Genomic DNA, 6,000 nt, shown 5'->3' with positions numbered 1-6,000 from the left:
GCGCAGAACTAACGGCTCTACCTGTATTTCGAAGCACAGATTGTAAACACAGCATAAACCCAAATTCTGTGCTGAGAGTTTTTTTCACACAACAACCAAATTACTTTTTCTTGTGACAACCCAGATTTCAACTAAGGACCTCGTTACTGGCCATATAAGCTAAACGATAGGAACTAAAGCAGTTAAAACGATTAAGTGTACTTAAAAAAGGGATGTGACCTGCTATGGGTCAGTCGAAATAACATGTGATATTGAATCTTAATCGAAAATGCGTTTGTTGAGTTGTGTTGAGTTTTTTATCTTACGCTCGGTGCTGAAGACATCGTAGGGAACCTGCCTAGTGAAGGATAGATTAGAACACGTGTGCATTTTGCAATATTTAACACGTACACTTGTGGGACATTTGTGGACTGTTGTTTCTTTTCTTTTCAGTAAGGATAGATGTTCCTATAAATGCGGCCTCAAAAGAGGAAGTAGAGAGGAAAAAAGAGCTGAAAATTATAAAATCTCTTCCAGACAAGAATTTGATATAATATTGAAACATCGAATTGAAGAAGCATCTTTATATATACGTGTATATGTTTCAAATATAAATTAACGTACCTTCTAATAAATTTGTATTTTGTTATTACGATAATTTTGTAAAAAAATGGTTTCCTGTTGAATATAAATATATTTATTCAATATCCACTGACTGTGCGTCCATGCTCTTGTTTTACTTAATTTATTTTTTTTTTAATAAAAGAAAAAAAACCTTTATCTAAAAATATATGTAGTATATAAAATGTATGTATATTAAATGGGTCTGAACATTTACTGCGCTTTAGTTCTATGGACAATACTCTAATACTTGCTGTGGCATATAAGGGAAAGATAAAATTTTTAGTCGTAGGTACATGTCGTATACCTTTGATCAAATTTGTATTATTTGTAATTTATCTCATATACGAATGGTCTCGTTGAAATCAACCTATTTAACTTACTTATTTAACTTACAACTAATCATTTTTGTATGAAATTGTGGACAGGAAAAAACAATAGCGAATTCAAACCGCTTCAATTAAACATTATATATTTCAAATGAGACAACCGTATGGCAATGGTAAATTATCGCAATAAGTAATATTTATTCTATCACATTTCTATTATATACTTAAACAAGGGAACGGACGAATTGCGTAATTGTAAACCCACGTCTCGCAATGGTCCTTATTGGTTACTAACGTCAGTAAAGTGACATCGGGTCGACAGGAATGTATTACCATACCTTACATATTCTTTTGCGCGCCTTATTATCACCTTCGAGTGTTTTTAGCGCGGACCCCGCTCGGGCCCCGTTCGTCGCTTAGCTGCTCGAACTTGACGTCAAGACTCAGACGCTTCAAAAATTACACGATGTCCATTTATTCACAATCAGTTAGAAAAAAATTTGAATACATCGGACAGGGCGATTTGTTTGATAATATTAAACATAGTTTCTGATGGATGAATGAAGCTAAGTAAAATGTTAGATGATTTTGAAACACATTTGTTTGGAAATAGAAGTTGTAGTACACAATGTTGCTACTTATAGTTGGTTTGTTTGATCGTTCCGTCTGAGAGACATCTAGGCGGAGTGTGCCTGCTTTCATAATGTTTACATAATATTGTCTGTCTGGCTTGTGCGCGAGCAGTTTCGCGACTTTTTTAGGTATTGAGACAACTTAATAGGTTGTAGACTATAGAGAACTGTATATTTTTGAATCCAATATTTACATGGCATTTGATGTTTGTCTTTAGTACGAATAAAAATAGTATTACATAATTTTATATTTTTCTTAACAAGTTTACTTACACAACATTTAAGACGTAACATGTAGACAATCAAATTACCACAAAATCGTTGCAATACAGTATTATCGCAGTTCGTTTGGTAAATTCGTGTGATATCTGAACGAATGTGAATAAAAATTAAATGATAGATTATTAGAATGGAATAACATAGTGGGGTTAATTTTAGACTCTGCAATGTTTTACTCCTACAAAGATATATCTTATTCGATTCTTAGTATAAAATATTTCTGTTATATTTTTTAATATTGGATTTTTGTCACTGTTGAATAAACCCTTCTTTGAAATCGCAGCAAGGTGCTACGTATCGTAGCTTAATTGGTAGAGGGTCGTGGGCGCGATACTTGGGGACACGAGTTTAAATCCCGCTGTGCTGTAATTTTTATTTCATTTTATGTGTACAAAAATTAGTTTCATTTCATTGTATCTGTTCACATATATTTATATATTATACATTACAAGATATTTTTGGAACGCTGGAAAAAATGTTACATCGATTTATTTTACAATTTAATAATTGTATCACTTCTCACAGAAGGTAATAAGTGTTATTCTCAAAATACTCAATTCGTATCCGACTTGAAAACCGCCTCTAGTTGACAGGTACGTTATTTTGAAGGGCGTATCCTTTAAATGTCATAAACATTACAGTCAGAGTCCTATATAACTTTCTGAAACCTCACGATCGTATATTAAGTTTTAATTCGAATTAGTTCATACAGAATAGCGCTTCGTTATTGATTTCTATCATTTGCTAATATTCGAGAGGAATAATACAAACGCTGCATTAAATCTATCGGGAGTGAGGCAAGAGCATCTGCAATAACTATTGCGGAGAGCGGCGGGCATTTCTTCATTCTTTACTAATATCATCTATTGCGCAAACTTTGTTTCTGATGTTTATTTGTTTTATAGATATGTTACGTACCGACTGCTAAATAGGTCGTTGTTTTAAATTCAAGCCTAGTAATCATTATTTTCATTTATTATTTAAGACTAAATGATAATGATAATTAAGCTATATTTAAATCCATATCCCACAATTTGGTTAATAAACTAGTATAAATATAGATTGATTTTTATGTATATTACTAAGATATTTTATTTTTATTTCTCTTATGTAATACTAAATAGTTATGGTTTATCACTGAAACGGGTACGCTATATGAGGGTTCGGTATCAAGTATTCTTTGGATTGTTTTGTTGGTTTATCACACATATGTAACTATCACATCTAAACTGTTTGTTTTATTTAGGGTATTAGTTTAATAGATTTTTTTTTATTAAAGTTTAAATTTACCAAAAATATTTCTAATACAAATTTTCTTAGCTAGTCTATCCGTTTTATAAAGCTAATATTGGAACACAAAAATCATAAAATAGTTAAATATCATAGAGGTAGGTATGTCAAATTTTTATACAAAAAAATATTTAGTCATTACATACTTATTAAATAATTAAATTTGCGAATTTCAAATGGAAAAATTATATTTTTAATTTTTTGATTATTTTATCAAAGTTTTATGACCTAATAGTTTGAAGAACTTCATTAACCTTAAGTTACTATTAACTTTTTTTTTATAAATATTTATCTACTATGAAAAAACCAATCGCTAGAAAGTTTATTTATACATATGACTTATTACATATTATGGAATAATCATATTCAATTTTCAAACAAAATACTAATGTAAGCTTCGTTAGATATTAGTGTACGAATTATTTCTTTGTTTTTTTAACCCTATGCATTTTTTGAAGCGATGGCATTAGTATTACATAAAATAAGTGACTTTTTGACATTTTCAAGATATTATTATAAGTAAGTACTTGTAGCACAATTCTAAAAAAATAAAACATATTCTAATAAAAAATAAGTCGTTAAAAGCTCCGATAATTTATACATCCTTTGTTGATTCAGATGTTGATAAAATATGTTCACCTATATAAATAATAAATGATCTGAAAACAATTGACGTTTTTCTTTACTTAATTTGAATCATATTCCATTAGTATAGTACGCGTCGTCTATAACCCCACATACAAAATGATTGAGATCAAAATATTTATTTAGATTAATGTGTCTAGTGTGACATCAAATCAAGTTTTGGTTACGATTACATAAATCTATATCTATGTCATTTATCAGGGAAGTACATCTACACTCTTGTGTGGGAATAAGATCACGCTCGTTTTGCGATGGTAAAATATTAAAAAAAATGTAGAACTTTATGCCAAAATTCAGGGCCTCACTCTCCACGAGGGCTCTCTACGCTATTAAGAAACAACGTTGATGGTTTTTATTATTATACTTTTTAAGCTAAACATTAATCTGTGCAGGGAATTCAAATTGTATAGTCAGATAAATTGGTATCGAATTGACGAGCTTCGCTCGTGCAAGTCGGGAACAATAATTAATAATAGGGGCCAATTGTCGTAAATATTTTACTTGATTACGAAATATTTTTAGCGTTGATGCCTCTCTCACTCATTCCGTTACATATAAAATTGGTATATTTTTATTTTATTTAAATGAAAGTGCATTAATTTTGTGATGACTGATATCCATTTAAATATCTTTGTAAATATAAATACTAAAACATAGCAAAATAAAATAGAATACGAGTGGCGAGCGCGGCGTGACGGGCAGGTGTGCGCGGCCCTGCCGGCCGTTGCGCTCCCACTTCCGACCGCGTCTGGACACCACAAATTGCAATTCACTCCAATTATTACGATACAGGACAATAACGACTCTCTTCGTTTGACACAGAGCTCAAAGTTATTCAACTACAAAATATGCATTATCCCCTACTCCGTATGCGATTCCATATTTTGCGACAAAACAAATTCCACGCACGGATTGACGTTATTGACTATATTATAGTATATGTAAAGGTACGTTTGTCGTTACATTTTATTAATTCCTCTGAATTTCACTGTTCGAATGAGATATTATGCAACCGACGTCATGAGCACATCGCAACGCAAGGTAAATAAACAAAGATGTTGCATATGAAATCGGGCGCATTATGAAATGCATACAGGACATGCATAACTTACTGGTATGCGCAGGCGGTGGCATCGTAAACAAAGATGCAATAAGTCCGTCCACGTCGTGGTAGTGACAGATGGTGGTGTGCACGTGTGCAGTGGCGGGTGCGGGTGCGGGTGCGCTACGAGGGCGCGCAGCGGTGCAGCGTGCAGCGTGCGCGGGGCGCGGGCGCACGCGGCTGACTGCAGCCGAGAGGGGCACCCCGCCGCGCCCTCTGACCGCGCCACCGCCCGATAGATTGTCAACAAACACCGAATGAATGGAAATGAGGACGACGGTGCTTCACATTACTCGGTACACCATCTATCGAATGCATCGCCGCGGCCTCGGTACTAATTGACGATACATCGCCTCTGTCAATCACAATTAATTTCATAAATTGTTCAAATTTGGTTTATTTATCCAATGGGCTTAACATCTACGGCACTACGACCTTATTACAGATTCATTGTTTAATGGTTTTACTTTTTTTTGTAAATTAATAAGATAGTAAGCTTAAGTGAGATAAACTGATATATTTAACACTTATAGTTAATCTAGGATAAGACCAACGTTAGAAGAGTACGAGGTGCGCCGCCGTACGCGGGCGACCCGGGCGTCGGGCGTCAGGCGTGCCGGAGATGCCATTGAGAGGGTTTTATCGCATGGCGGACGACCGTACAGCTGCGTACGCCCAAGAATTCGTGTGTTTGGGTGCGCGGGCGCAGCGCCCTCGGGGTCATTGGCCGCATAGCGCCGCGCGCCCTTCCTTATACTTTTCTAGTGCAATTCCCTGTCGTTTGTCACGTCATCCGCTGCATTATATCATCGAAGGGGACGCCAGCGATTGTCACTAGAAGTACGGGCTGGCCTAAAATTACAGTTGCGGCTGCTCGACACTGCCCGTATACAACTTATGTATGCGTTAAAAGGTTTTTTAACAAAACTTCTGGAAATCCTCCTGTGATTTGTACTATACGAAACTATTAATTATTTTATTTGACATTATTTTGAAGTAACTGGTATTTAAAAAATAAAATGTTTTAAACAAATATTCGCTACAAAGAATTTTAAAGGTAAACAAGGTTGTTCTATCCAGTGATAAGATGTGTAGGATGTGATATACAAAACCATAATCACCG

This window comes from Vanessa tameamea, chromosome 16, assembly GCF_037043105.1.
Source record: "Vanessa tameamea isolate UH-Manoa-2023 chromosome 16, ilVanTame1 primary haplotype, whole genome shotgun sequence".
NCBI lineage: Eukaryota > Metazoa > Arthropoda > Insecta > Lepidoptera > Nymphalidae > Vanessa > Vanessa tameamea.
The sequence above is the reverse complement of the archived record's forward strand: the minus strand, read 5'-3'. Positions refer to the sequence as shown.